Raw genomic sequence first — 16132 nt, 5'->3', positions numbered from 1 at the left:
GATGCTGGTTCACAATTTGGATCAATGTCGACAATGTTGATCCTAATTGAAGTCGTCTGTTACGTCATCTGATTCTCGACGGATACATCGTCGTCGAAGATATCGGTATGTCGATGACATATTCTTCTTCTTTGTTGGGGTGTTAAGATCTGATCACGATCTCAAATGCGTTATGAACGCATGTTGCTGCAGGCAAACCACGCCAACGATGTCAGGAGCGCTGCTTTTCTCCTTAACTTGTATCGCATTGGCAAATCTTATAGGGTCAATTACATGAAATGATAAACGGGCCTTTTATTTACATATTAATGGAACTTGCTATCTTAGCACTCAGATTACTATTCACACCTATGATAAGATATACCCAAATAAAATTAATGTGCTAAAGGAAAAACTATACGCGTTTGTCTATTAATGAAATGCATTGTGCTTTATTATGTTTTATTTACTTTCAGAACAAAAATTTACAAACAAAATCCCTTGTCTTAATGTAGTTATTCTTATAAAGAAACGAAAAAGAATAAACTACATATTCGATCAGTATCAAATTGTTAATGAATCATAGCAATATTGTTGTATCTTTTACATTGTACTAATAAAAGGTCCACTACTTTGCTTTTAAGGATATTTACAAACTGTATTAAACTGTTATTTATGCCTAAAATGGTGTTTACCTGAGCGCTGTAGGGCATAAGTTATCGTTGGTTAATGTCGTTGTCAAGTGCGTTGTCATAAGCTTGTCACGTAATCGAACGTACTTAGTGAGTCCGCCTATTTTGAGGGTTATTTATACCAATTTCGTTACGCACTCGTCTAATTCGTGACCCACGCCTGTCATCAAGTAATGGGCGTCAAACGTGTGTATCTTGGCGTTCATAGACAGATGACAGACCATCCCTACGTTTGTACGCCTTCTGTTTTCGCGGGTCTCCATTTAATTTGACCAGCCAATTTGTATTCACACCTGGAAAACGTATCGGAATGTCGCTCTTTCTCACTTAATGTACTTACTAAATGTTTGTATGCATTTTGCGAGTCACGATCCTTATATTTTACGCATCGGAATGTCGCGTTTCTTCTCTCTTAATGTACCTACTAATTGTTTATGTGCATTTTGCGAGTCACGATTCTTATATTTTCTGTTTGTTACATATTACTGAAATATATCTATTATATCACCCGTAGACTTAAATATGACATTTTCATTTCATTCTAAACCCGTAAATCAATGCTAATGACGATACATTATCAAAATCGGACGATGCCGTCCTCTATAATCCTGTTTTTACATATATACTACATATACATTCAAAACATATTTCTCTATATACAAAATTTTTGGGGTCTTTAAGTCTCGACATCTATCTCGCTTTATTTTGTAGTCCATTCATTTACATGTGTTCAGCCATTGTCTGAAGGCACGTGAAAATTGCTTTCTTCATTGCGTTATTTGAACGTGAAGTCTTTTTTGTCAATTTTCGTTTTTTGTGTTTTAACGCTACCGCGTCAATTTGCATCTGCTCGTCTGAAGAATCATTTTCAAACCTACGTACAGGTGAGTTTTGTGAATTACCGTTATTGTAATGCATCGTATCTGATTCACTGGAGCTTGACTGTATATCCGCGAATTGTTTGTTTCTCAAATGTTTTTGCAGTTCCGCAAGTGGAATATTTTCCTCGTCGTCCATATTATCTCTAATCTGTCGGGTCTGTTGCGTAATTACAGGTAACCCATGTACTGAGTTATTTGAATCGCTATCAGAAGATAATGTGTCGTCCGCAAAGGCTAAATTTGCTTTTCTAATCGGGCGCGTTAACGGTTGATTTATCACTGGTCATTCATCGATATTTGCGTGTCTTATTTGATCAGCGTGAACTTTAATAGTTGAGTTGTCTAACTGATTTTTTATTACGTATGTTAACGGCGACTTTTGTTCGATTATACGATAATATGGCCTCCATTTACTGTCTAATTTATTTGTACGTTGAAAGTTTTTGTAGTAAACGGGGTCATTGATTTCGAATTTAATATCTTTCGTATTTTTATTCGCATAATCAGCTTGTCTACGTTTCGATTTTTGAATTTGGGCACATACCTTTTTAAATGATTTGTGTTGTTCTTCTAATATTATTTTATGATAATCTTCACCGTGATATTTACGTCTAGGCTTTAACAAGTTGTCTATTGGAAGAATAGGGTCTCTATTAAAAAGTAAGAAGAACGGTGTGTGCTTCGAAGTCTCGGATGTACAAAATCTCATTGCCGCTAAAGACATGTTTAAATGTACGTCCCATTGTTGTACATTTTCTTGAACCCGTTTTGATAGTATATTGTTCATAGTCCCATGTCAACGCTCGTTCATGCCATTAGACGCGGGATGATATATTGTCGTCTTTACGTGGTCAATGTTCATTGATTTTCATGTTTCAGTGAAAGCTGTGCTTGTGAATTCTTTTCCGTTATCAGTTATAATTCTTATAGGACAACTATGACGGCAATAAATCTCGTTCATTAACAGGTGTATTACGCTATCAGAAGATTTATCCGGCGACGGAAATGCCTCTATATATCCTGAAAATTGATCCACGAAACATATTATATATCTATTTCCGGAAAGCGTTGTTGGGTATGGACCGCATATATCTATGGAAACGACCGAGAAAGGGAATGGTGGTATTGCGGTTTCTGATGATACGGGAGCTTTAATTGCTTTCAAGTTTCAAGTTTGACAGACAATGCATTTCGACACGTAATCATGCAATTCTTTGAACATTTTAGGCCAGTAATATTTCTCTTTTAGTGTCTGGAAAAGCCTTTGAGACCCAGGATGTCCGTTTTCATCATGGTATTGCTTGACAACTGAATCAGTCAGGTGTTTAGGTACAAACAGCCTGAGAGAGTAGGTTCCTCATCTACGTTTGATATGTAGTACAGTATGTCATCAACCGTTAAATATCTATCATCTTCACTCTTGTTCTGTTTCCCTAATCTTAATCTCGCTTTAATCTCAGATATATGAGTGTCGTCGACTGGGATTGGCTGCGGGGTAATAATATTATCAATTATTTGCTTGTGGTCAATGTTTGTAGAGTCGATTACGTTAATTTCGCGTGTTTGGTCTTGTTCATTTATTTGCGAATTGATCGTAAAATGTTTATCGTTAATATCTAATTCTATTTCTGTTTGATCGCATTGATTATTCTTTATTTTGGTTTTTGGAGGTCGGCTTAAAAAGTCAGCAATAATATTCTTTTTTTCCGGTATATATTCAATTTTGCAATTGTAACCTGCTATACTTAAGGCCCATAATTGTATTTTCTTGTTTTGCATCGGAGATTCAAGAAGGAATTTTAACGGGCGATGATCCGTTTTGATAACAAATTCGGCGTTGTGTAAATAATGGTGTAATTTATTTAGACTGTAAAATATGCTGTAACATTCTTTCTCAATAGTACTATACTTACATTGTGTTGGGTTTAATCGGTGTGATAGAAAGAATATTGGTTTTTCCTACATAATCTCCGGTTTCGTTATTCCCGCATTTTTGAGTTAAGCAAGATCCAATGCATTTATCAGATGCATCAGTATACAGTATATAACCTTTTTTCGGATCAGGGTATGAAAGATAAGGGATTTGCGTAAATGAGTCTTTTAATTGTATGAAACTATCTTCGCATTGTTTTGACCATTTAAATGGGACATTCTTTCTCGTGAGATTAATGAGTGGCTCGACTACTTCTGAATACGACGGACAGAATCTCCTATAAAATCCTGCAGCACCTAAGATGGATCGTACATCGCGCACGCACTTTGGCCTAGGGAATTGTCGGATCGCTTCTACCTTTAACGGATCCGGCCTTATACCATTTTGATCTATGATGAAGCCTGGGTATCTAGTCTCTCTTTGTAAGAATTGACATTTTGATAGTTTTAGCTTTAGGTTATGTTTACTGAGACTCTGTAGTACTGTATCTACGTGTGATAAATGAGATTGCAAGTCAGGTGAAAATATTAGAATATCGTCTAGATACGCCACAGCGAAGCTCTCACAACCTTTGAGTACTTTATTAGCCAATTCTTGAAATATAGCACCGGCGGAGGAGGCACCGAAGGGCATAACATTAAATTGAAATAGACCCCTGAATCCCGAAGCGAAAGCCGTTTTTTCTCTGTCTTCTTCCTTTATAGGTATTTGCCAATATCCCGATATCAAATCTAAACTGGTGAAATATTTACTTTTACCTAATAACGCCAATATATCATCTATTAATGGTAATGGATAGGCAATTGGTTTTGTAATTTTGTTCAATTGTCTAAAATCAACACAAAACCTTTTCTCGTCTTTATTATCTTTGTTTGAGTCATGGTTATTTTTCTTTTTATCTACTAAAACAATAGGGAAGCTCCACGGACTTCTTGATGGACTTATTATGTTTGCGTCTAGCATTTCGTCGATGGCTTAATCTATGAATACCTTATTGTTTAATGGTGTTCGATACGGCCTTAATTTAATGGGCGGATGATCCCCTGTATCTATGGTAAATTCTATCGCTGAAGTTTGTGTTAATTCTAAATTATTTCTTGCGAAGAGAGTTCTGTGTTTTAAGAGTATCGGTAGAATATTTTCTTTTTGATTTTCATCTACACGTAAATCTGATAAGATTTCTTCTTTAGATAAACCTGATTTCGGCTGATTATTTTTAATAACTTCTTGTACTGAGCATATTTCATTATCATTTACCGAATTTATTCGCCCTATGGCACAGTGTCGTCTAAGCCTTATTGTTTTGTGCGTATTGTTTATAATTAAAATGGGAAATTGTATATCACGCGTTGTTTTGACGACTGAATTAACAATTGTTAAACCGGGTTCATTATCAAAGAAAGAATTGCTTATTCCATTGAATTCATAATTCGTATTTGAACGTATGCAGTTTCTTTTACCTTGAGCAAAGAGTCTATATGCAGTTTGTGGTTTTAACACAGTATGTCTAGTTAATCTCGCTATCGTTGAAAGATGTACATCTTCTTCTAGAGGTACATAACAGTTATCAATCCTCAGACATCCTAAATCAAAGTATAAACGGACACCATTATTTTGTAAAAAGTCTCTTACTAAAATAACATTTCTATTTATGTTACTTACTACAAAAAACATGTGCTCTTTATATATGCTCCCTATTTTGAATCTCAATTTTACACATCCGTGGACATATAATGAATTTCCATTTACCGACTTAAGATTTACTTTTTTAATTATCAGTGCTGGTTTTTGTTTTAACATATCATAAGTACGTTTATTTATCAAGGAAACTTCAGCGCCGGAGTCTATCAAGCTCCTAAATTGATAACCACCTGTTGAAATAACACAAGAATTTGGACTACCACACAAAGCGATATTATATGTCTCGACTTTTTCATTCTTACCATAGACCCCTTTTTGGTAAGAATTTCCTAGTTTTTTCGATTAATGTACGTTTTTCTTTGAGTACATTCTCTACTAAAGTGTCCTAATTTACCACAGTTCCAACAATCAATTTTATCTTTCCAATTTTTGTCATATTCTGTCTTGTGCCTTTTATCGTTTTGATCTATCGTATGACCGTTCCGCCCTACCGTATATGCACTTATCTCGCGTTGCCTACGGCGACAGATTTCAATAGAATGACCGTGTTTCTTGCAATATGTGCAAACAATAGATGACCTAATATAATCGATATCGGTCTGAATATTATCGGTCGTAATGTTATCAAGTCCATTTATTTGTGATCGTAACTCAAACCTAGCTCTGACACTTTGCTCATGTATAGCGCTTTTTAAAGCATTTGATAACGTTGCATGATTTTCGCGCATTAATTTAAGTCTCAAATAATCGTGCGATAATCCGTCGATAAAAATTTCTACTAACTGTTTACTTTATAGTCTAAATTTCCTTCAATATTTTCGTATGCGTCAGTCGCAAGAGATAAAAGTCGCTCAGCGTATATTTGAACATTTTCGTCGGTCCTTTGTTTAGTCGTCTTTAATAATGAGAAAGCGTATTGTGGGTCTTGAATTTCTGCAAATCTTAATTTAAGCTGTTCCTTTTAATCTGTCCATGTCCCTGGCGGATCATCAGTCAAAAAGCGTTGTATGTAATCACTAACAAGCCCTTTACTAGATTGGTAAGCAACAAATTTTAATTTATTCTCATCTAAATTGGTAAGCATTCCATATTTTTCTACATTTTTAATCCAATTTTTAAATTCTTTTGAATTTCCATCAAATGATTGTACAACCTGTGAAATAGTCTGAGTGCTTATGGCCGTTTTAGCATCTTTAATTTGTTCATTCAAATTTTGAAATAACTCAGGGATTATTTGATTTGCCATTTTGATACAAGCGTTAGGGAATAAAACAGTCACTCACCGGAAGTTGCAGCATATGTGCGGTCTGATGTCGTTGTTCCCGGCTCACGGTTGTTGTTACTGGTTACAGAAGTTGCCGAAACGGAGTTTCTTCGCGGTGTTTTTCATGGCTTCGTAATCGTAAGTGGTAGTATTTCTTTGTTCGAATCCTTGGTTCACGAGCACCATTTAACGTCCTGTGTCACGTGATCGTTCATAGTTCATAGACGACACATAGTTACTAACAATGTTCATTACTCTTAAATTACCGGTATGTAGTCTATCAATCGATATCTCGTCATGCGCGAATTGCCAAGATGACGAGTTTTGCATTAAGGATGTTCGATCGTTTCCACTTTACGGTAATTGATTCACTATATCGTGAAAATTAAAAACCTTTATATATTTTCACGGTTTCAAAATATTAGGTTGGAATAAACGAGTGTAAATTCTAGTTTTACTGTTTTGATTATGCGCCTTTAAATTTTCGGCATTTACATATTTTCGAGATTTACTGCATTGAAACCAAGCGTTCGATTGCTTGACGTCACTTCGTGATCGACATCGATGAAACGCTTGCTTACGCTGTAGATGTTATTTTCTGTGCAAATACAAGCGTCTATTGATAACGAAACGATAATTTGTCAACAATGAGAATCAGATACTTGGCTTAATAATTTTCATTTAAAATGTCTAATTTGGATATAATTCGGAATACAAAACGAAACTTAAAAGGTATTGAAAACAACAACGTTCAAAAGAACAATGTGGATTTCAATAGAAAGACTATTTCCACCGACAATCAGGATTTCCGGTATGACCACTGTTATTTTGACGATTTTTCTATCGGTTCGTCGGTAAGCGTGACCACATGTGACAACAGCGATGCTAGTTGGATATAAAATTGGAAGACGTGTCGTTGAACTCGACACATTGACCGAATCGCTTTTAGCATGCAGTGCTTGTCAAGTGCCCATGAATTTACTTAACACTGTAGAAAGCAGGGATTTCGGACAGGCATGTGTTTTGGACATACAGTTTAGCAATTGTGGTGCAGTAAATAATGTGGCTACTGGACGGAAACATGGCAGAGTTTATGACATGATCACAAAGCTTGCATTTGGGTAAGACTTCTTTGTCTTTTTGGTACATTGGTGCATTATATCATGATTTATTGTCTAAATTACTGATACTTTTGAATACATTCAGATAGTTATCTCTAAGTAATTCGCGTGTAGTCTACATGCATACATTTTTTATATTGTACTTGCTATATTTTTCCTTCATATTTTGTGTGATTTACTGCCAGTAAACACAATTACAGTAGAATGTGAATGGTTGTCCTTAGTTAAACATGTATATTTTAAAGTGACATAAGTTTATTTTCTTCCTGCAGTCCTAGTTATTAATACCGGTAATGAATATGAAATTTTACAAGTTTACAAAACATAAATATTCTCAATTTGTCAAATACGTATTGGTTTTGAAAATAAAGGGCTTGAATTAATTCTTATTTGTGTGTATGTAGATCACTAGGTCTTATAAAATGTTGTAACTTTTGTAAATTAGTGACATTATTTCATATTATTTTATTCCGCATAAGCATATTCTAGCATTGTGCATTGTCAACTGTTCTGTCATTTACTGCAATCTGTTTCAGGTAAATCAAAAACTGGGTGTTTCACCTGGGACTTTCACATCGAAACTGGCCCTTCTGCATGACCTTCAGCACAAAAAAAGAAAAGCTATAGCTGTTACTCGTGCAGCAAAACAGTGACGCATAAGACTAAAAACTCGAACGGTATTTTTAATTATGGGCATTTTATATTTAAAACACAGTATTCTTCATTTGTATGCCCCCAATTGGCGACATAGTTTTCGCACTGTCCGTGGGTCGGTCAGTCCCTCACACTTGTCGTGCCTTCTCTCTAATTCAAGTAGTTTTCATCCGATCTTCACCAAACTGGGTTTCTTACAATTGTATGGATTATTTTTTTATATTGTTACAAAGTTGGAGTTTGGGGCATCCGTGTCGTGTGGACACATTTCTTGTTGTAGATTGTATCAATAGATCCATCAATTATATATGCAAAGTAGTAGTAACATTTAAAAGCATATGCTAATGTTTGTAAATTGATTATTGTAAAAGCATTAATGTGCTGTGTAATCATTTCTTTAAATAAAAATCGGAGATAACCCATGAAGGTGCAAGCAAATGTTCCAATTTGAAATTCTGTTTTTCTGTTCAGGCATTCAAAGGAAAGTGCAAGAAGTACGAGTGGGACCAACATACAGTTCAAACATAGAGGACCAAGACGTTGAAGTTACAACTATACCCCCACCTATACCCAAGCCTGGTCAAGCAGGGCTAGACACTACTGGGAAGGAATTTGTTTTCTTTGATTTGGAAACAAGAGGGTTAGGTAAAGTTTGTTTTTAACATATTCCTTATTCACAGTGTTGCACATACATCTTGGTCCAATTCAGGTATTTAGGTACTCTAAATCTCCAAAGTTGAACTTCTATTAAAAAATATACATATTTACTTACATGTATAACATAATTCAACCTGCTACTGCTGAGTAACTCAATGTGTCAGAGATATCGTGTGAATTGTTGGTCAACCTAACATATGATTGAATTGCAACAAGAGTTATGTTCAGACTAATTTCTCATTTTGCTTTCATATAATACATCATTCTTAATCTTTATTGATAAAATGATAGTAAATACCACTTAGATGATGCAATGTTACATTACCCACAACTGGCTTTAGTATATTATTGTGCATCATTTAAGAATTTAAACACTCTTCTCTTCGCTTCTTCAGATTTATGAATACATAAGATCATTAGATGCCAACAACTTACTTTCATATATCCATGAATGGAAGAAAAGAGCGTTTCAATTTTCATAATAACAGTTATTATGCCCCCCTTGGAAGAGAGAGTTAATATTGTTTTGCTGGATGTTTGTCTGTGGGTAGATCATTAAGTTTCCGATCAATAATTTGTCAACTTTTTCACTGATTGGCTTTTTACTCTCCATGTGCATAGGGATTGGACAGTATATAACCCCCATTTAAATTATGGTCACTTAGTCAAAGGTCACAATAAGTGTGAAAATTGTTTCCGATCAATAACCCTTGAACTGAAAATTCTCTTAAACCACAATGCATAGAGAATGAATGTGAAGGAACCTCTTCTACGATTGTTCACATTAAGCTTCAAAAAAAGTCCTGTTCTGGTGGGGGGCAATGTTTTTCCCTTTTATATTTATTGTAAACACTTCAAATGTATTTTAAGAAGTTTACATTGTACTTGGGGGAGCGACCCAGGGCTCTGTGATTAACGGGGCTAAAATGGATTTTGTGCAATTTCTATTTAAAATTTTTGTTTTGTTTTTTCAGAGCACACTTCTCACATAATTCAGATAGCTGCAGTGCATTCAACTGGTCAATTTTCAACATATGTGATGCATGAGAAGAAGATTTCTTTGCAAGCGTCAGAAATAACTGGAGTGACAGTTGTTAGCGACTCTATGCTTGTCAAGAGACAAACAGCAACAGCTGTCCCCATCAAATCTGCATTGACAAGTTTTATAACATTTTTACAGAAATGTTCACCAATTATTTTAGTTGGGCATAATATAGAGTCTTTTGATTGTAAAGTGTTGCTCCGTGCTATCCATACTTGTTGAAAAATGTTTGAGTTTCAGCAAAATATTTGTGGCTTTTTAGATACTTAAAAATGTTAAAGGAAATATTACCAAATATGAAATCATATAAGCGGGAACATTTAGTTAAAGACGTCATTGGTGAATTATACATGGCACAAGGCGCTATACAGGATATTTTAGCTTTACAAAAGTTAGTGAACTCTGTTCCTCTTGACCAAAAATTGTTAACAAATATTCATTCAGCTTTTACCGAGCAGTGTTAACATACAATGTGTAACTAAATGTTGCTTCCAACATCAAATCTTTACAAACCATAATTGATACAAAATATATAAGTCAAGGTGTTTCAAGGAAAGTTACAGGAAGTGAATTTCAACTTAAACATTTGAGTCCTGTATCAAAAAGAAACGGACTGAGTGGTTTGAGGAGCCCCCTGTCAGAGGTTACAAACGGACAAATCAGAGTAACAAAATCAAAGAAAATAATATGTACAAAAGCGAGTTATTTGTTGCCTGACATCTAACCAATTGTAATTTGCATCTTGTATATAGATAAGCTATGAAATCTAATAGCTGTTACATAATTGTTTTTCCTTCTCGATGACGAACATAGTTGTGATTCTTATGTCAGTTGTATTTCTCATGTTTCACCTTAGTTGTAAGATATTTTTGGCAGTGCATTAAACCACAGATGGTGTGTGAAACATAATTGCCCAGCTTATTGTATTCTTTGTTGTTTTAAGCTTCACTGGCCAAAGGCCAGCGGGGCTTATGTTATGATTCTGTGTCCGTCGTGCGTGCGTGCCTGAACGTTTCCTTTAAACATCTTCTTCTCCTAAACTACTGGTCCAATTGTGATGAAATTTCTCAGGAATGTTCCTCTTTCAACGTTGTTCAAATTATGCCCCTGGGGTCAAATTTGACCCTGCCCCGGGGTCACAAAATTTAACATATGCTAATATAGTGTCTATTTTGTGAAGACTTCACATATTTTTTCGTCCATAACCATTGGGCCTTGGGCTTCCAAATTTGGTATGTAGTGGCATCTTATAGTCCTCTACCAAGTTTGTTCAAATTATGCCCCTAGGGTCAAGTTTGACCCTGCCCTGAGGTTAACAAAATTGAACATATGCTTATATTAGGCATTTTTTGTGAAAACTTTAAAAATCTTCTTGTTCATATTAGTATGGCATAGGGCTACCAAATTTGGTATGTAGTGACATGTAATAGTTCTCTACCAAGTTTGTTCAAATTATGCCCCTTGGGTTAAATTTGAAACTGCCCCGGGGGTTACAAAACTGAACATATGCTTATAAAGTGCTTAATTTGTGAAAACTTAAAAAAAAATTGTCCATATCTATTGGGCCTAGGGCTACCAAATTTGGTATGTAGTGACATCTTATAAACCTCTACCAAATTTGTTCAAATAATGCCTCTTGGGTCAACTTTGACCCTGCCGCGGGGGGTCACAAAATTTAATAAACGCTTATAAAGCGCCTATTTTGTGAAATCTTAAAAAATCTTGTCGAAAACCATTCTGACTATGGCTACCAAATTTGGTATGCAGGAACATCTTATAGTCATCTACCAAGTTTGTTACTTTGGGTCAAATTTGACCCTGACCCGCGGGTCACAAAATTGAACATTATATACGCTTGTATCTTGCTTATTTTGTGAAAACTTTAATAATATTCTTGTCCTTAACTCTACATCTAAGACTTAGGGCCACCACATTTTGTATGGAGTGAGATATAGTAGTCCTCTACAAAGTTTGCTCAAATTATGCCCCTGGGGTTAAATTTGACCCAGCCCAGGTGGTCACAAAATTGTACATGTACTTAAATAGGGCCTATATTTAAGTATCTGCACATGCGGAGAATATTTGTTTCAGTCTTTTTTTCAGCAGTGGAGCGATACAGGGCCATCATGGACTCTTGTCTTTAAATACACATCACACAGTTCTAAAAATATTTTAAAATACCTAATACATATGTTCAATTTACAACCAACAACATGGGTAACAGGTGGGTGGGGTAATTTAAGATGTTTATATGAACATCAACATTGTTTTTTTCAGTTGTTACATCTGAAATATTTTCATAACAATATACATTATAAATATTTCTACGTGTATCACATTTCAGTTGATAATTTGATTGTTATGGAGCAGTTATTATATAGATATGTTTTAATTACTATTACAATGTTAGTCATTGTATTTTTGAAATTAAGTCCATATTAAAATGTCTATAGCAAAAAAAAATCCACGGTGACCTATCAATTTCTTTTCTTCATTTTAATGCTTAGCTAGTGTTTCCTTTAATTATTGAGAACTTCAAATGAATATGAATATTACATCAACAGAAATATGTATCTGTATTGCATGTTATCTATTTTGAACTGTGCAATAAAAAATTCAAAACAAACAAAAAACTATTCATACTTATTTCTCATTATTTTTTACGATTTCCATTTTTTTTGGTTTTAAAACTGTTCACTATGATAATACACATGTTACAGTTGCTAATCTAATGCAATCTCAATACTATTATGCCATTTTAAATGTATTACACAAAAACATTTTACCGTACCCCCAAATTTATGCCCCGCAAAAATGACCTTTTTTCAAACGCACATGGCATTTAAAAACCTTCGTTATCTCAAAATTATTCACGGTGACCTCTCTTTTTTATTTTATATTAATTTCAGATACAGATTCATTAATCACCATACAAAAAATTCTAGCATTCCGGATATTTTGAAAATTATCACAAAACGATCGAACATCCTTAACTCCCATTTTCTCGCGCCGCGCATGGGACAAGTCGGTCCCTCTCTATTTATGTTATTTTCTCTGCATAATACAGGATAAAATATTCAACAACACCATGTATCAGTTTCTAGTCCAATTTAATGTCTGACTTAATTAATATTTCGGTTATAAAAATACGTTGTGATTGCTACATGATTGTGTCTTTTTCCAACTATCCACCTCTAGGTCTAAACGCTGTCTTGTTTCCCTCTAACATCTGGCCCGTGAAACTCAGTTATGAATCCCATTGGTCAGTGTTCTATACGTGCTTGTTCCTGATTGGTTGAATTTCAACCTACTGGAGAAGTCACTATTCAAGTATGCACACGTTAATGAGCGTTGTGGTACAAATAATAAATAATGCAAATACAGCCCAAGGCTTGTGTTAACAGCATCGTAACCCCTTTGTTGTTAAACATACACCAGATCCAAATATTTAATCTTTTTGATGTACTTGTCAATATTTCGTACATAAAGAAAACCCAAATATTACACATACACAGCCGCAATAACATACACTACGCGCATTATTACCGGTACCTCATATGCAGACGTCACACCGGAAAGGGAGACTGCACCATTGCAATAGGCATTCGGCCAACTTAACTTTAAAAAAAAATCAATGAACATATTTTATATTAACTTAAACAGTAATTTTAATTATCTGTTACTTCTATTTAATATTAACAACTTCTGTTGTATTAGTCATTCTTCTTTCGATCAAAATGGGTACATAAAAGTGCTCAAGAATTTCATAAACACATACATACTGTAAATGTATAGCGGATAATGCAATCGAATATGATGGAAAATAGCTATCTTTGTAGCTCAATAGATCGATTGCATGTACATGATTTTCAAATCCGCGCTTGTCCTTTACCGATGGAGTAAGTCATAACTTGTGGAACATCTACCAGCGTTCGCATGGTGTCAGCCGTTTTATCCCCGATTACCATGTACGACGAGGCTTTTGGGGATTGAAGTGTACTGTCTACTTTACCGTCACCGGCAAAGTCAGTTGTGACTTTTGTAACACCAACCATTGTTGTCTTGCGTCATAAACACATATGTTCGACATTTTTGTAAATAATATCCGGGATATATATGTTACTTTAAAATGATTTCCTAAAATAAACGTCGAATCGAGACGGGTTTGTTTCACTGAACATGTGTATTTCACCTAACGCGATGTGCTCACACAGTTCTCACAATAACATGCTGTAATTGTTCATGCCACATTTTCTGAGATTCGGGTAAACGTGATAGTAATGCAAATACGTTTAAGAAATGAAAGTGTTGCGTTTATACTAGCGCAATCGTCTGCCTCACTTTGCAATTTATGTGTAAATTTAATGAGTAGGACCTATAAATCCGTGAATTTACTTACACGCAAAATATCAAGCGACCTGGATACATGTTTCTGATTTTCCGATTGATATATGATGTTTTGCAATATATCATCAATTCTTATTTCATTTATTTGTACTTATTCTTTATAAAACAAACTTTTCTTTCTCTTTTTTGCAACCTTTTCGATTTTCATTCAGTCACGTTCCTTTAACATTAACTTCAGTAGAAAATTCCCTGTACCTTTCCAATAGACTTGCAACGTCGTCGGCGCATTGATTGATGTAACGAGTCATTTCCTTCAATAATAACATTTTTTGACCGTTTTGTTTGCAGTATAGTATTAACTTCGAAATTGTATCTTCTCCGTTGTGGTAAAAATCTAAATCGATTTCAATTAAATACTTCTAGAAGCGGATGGTTGAAAAGCATTATTTCGTTCTTTCTATATTGACAGCCAGTTTTGTAAATTATGATAGTATGCTGTATTTATTCTGCAATGTAAAACAACTTATTTACTTGTGTTTTTCTATATTGCAATGCCTTTATTAAAACATAATAAAGTATTGGTCTCAATAATGAGGTATGCCTGGAGAATCATATAATTATATATCATACACTATATGCCATTTGTGACGCAACAAATCAAACAAAACCTTAAGTAAAACTAATAGGTCACCTTTTTTTAAACAACACTTTTGAACAAAATTACACGACTCTTATTGCAATTTCAATATTAAAAAACCAGCAAACCGGTTGTTTCCGGTTGTTTTGTTAATCAAGCAAGGTTTGTTTAATGCATAACCTATTTGTGGACAAAAACGTATTTAAAGAATATTTAAAGAAAGCAAAAACTTATACCATTTTGAATCTGCATATAGAACTTTCTATTGATACTGAAAGTTTGTTTTTGATACAAAGTAACAAAAAATATTGTAAGCAAAGTACTTTAAATTAATATATCCTCATTAACATGCGCTTACATTTAAACTGTTTATCACATATGCAGAAATAATGTGGAAATCTACTCAAACACTTATTGATTAATAATACGTGGGTATAATAAGAAAAAAATCCAAGCAGAAGCCAGGAAGGAGTTCCAAAAAGCGGAAATTCAAACGGCTTTATATCAGTAAATTAAGCGTCTCTCACTTAATCAGCTGTAAATATAAAGCGGATAATGAAAGCGAATATGATGGCAAAATAGCTCTGCATTTGAAGCACAATCGATCCATTGCAGGTACTTGATTGTCCAATCTGCGCTTGTCCTTTACCGGCGGCGTAAGTAGTAACTGGTGCAACACCAACCATCGTTGTCACGGTGTCAGCTTTTTATCCCCGATTACCATGTACGACGAGGCTTTTGGAGATTGAAGTGTACTGCCTACTTTACCGTCACCGGCAGCGTCAGTTTTGACTTGTGTAACACCAATCATTGTTGCCTTGCTGAAGTTTGTTTTATTCACGGTTCCCGTGGTCGACGACGCTATTGGAAAAGGAAGTGTACTGCCTCCAATAGGGGCTTTAAATCATTAGGGCTGATTGGAATATTCAAATCATTATGCCAAGGCACACGTAGCATATAAACGGCAAATTTATAACAATATTTTAGCAATAGTTTATCTATTATCAAATGCTGCATAATCGTTAAGCAAGCATATTTTATAAACGTTATTTAACGTTTTGAAGATGTTCTGCTTCTAACAATGCTTACCATTATTAAGACTGGTCGTATTATGCAAATCATTTCCCTAAGGCTAAGCAAGCATTAATGGCAAATTAATTAACATATTTTAGCACTTATTGTCTACATACAAATCCAAAACGTTTAGCAACATATTTTATCAACGTTATTTAAAGTTTGCAGATTAAGCCCTCAATCAATTTTCCTTAAAATGAACTGACAATT

At 34.7% G+C, this 16132-nt stretch overlaps 1 long non-coding RNA gene across 1 annotated transcript; it reads left to right on the top strand.

The window, feature by feature from the left end:
* Positions 1 to 6731: 6731 nt before the first annotated feature.
* LOC127856577 (uncharacterized) lies at positions 6732 to 9951 on the top strand. The gene is made up of 4 exons (XR_008038124.1): positions 6732 to 7511; positions 8048 to 8188; positions 8637 to 8810; positions 9797 to 9951. It is a non-coding gene; the product is annotated as an uncharacterized LOC127856577 (long non-coding RNA).
* The last annotated feature ends 6181 nt before the right edge of the window (positions 9952 to 16132 follow it).

This window comes from Dreissena polymorpha, chromosome 13 (assembly GCF_020536995.1).
Source record: "Dreissena polymorpha isolate Duluth1 chromosome 13, UMN_Dpol_1.0, whole genome shotgun sequence".
In the NCBI taxonomy this organism is placed as follows: Eukaryota; Metazoa; Mollusca; class Bivalvia; order Myida; family Dreissenidae; genus Dreissena; species Dreissena polymorpha.
Note: the sequence above shows the minus strand (reverse complement) of the source record. Positions and strands in the feature narration are given on the sequence as shown.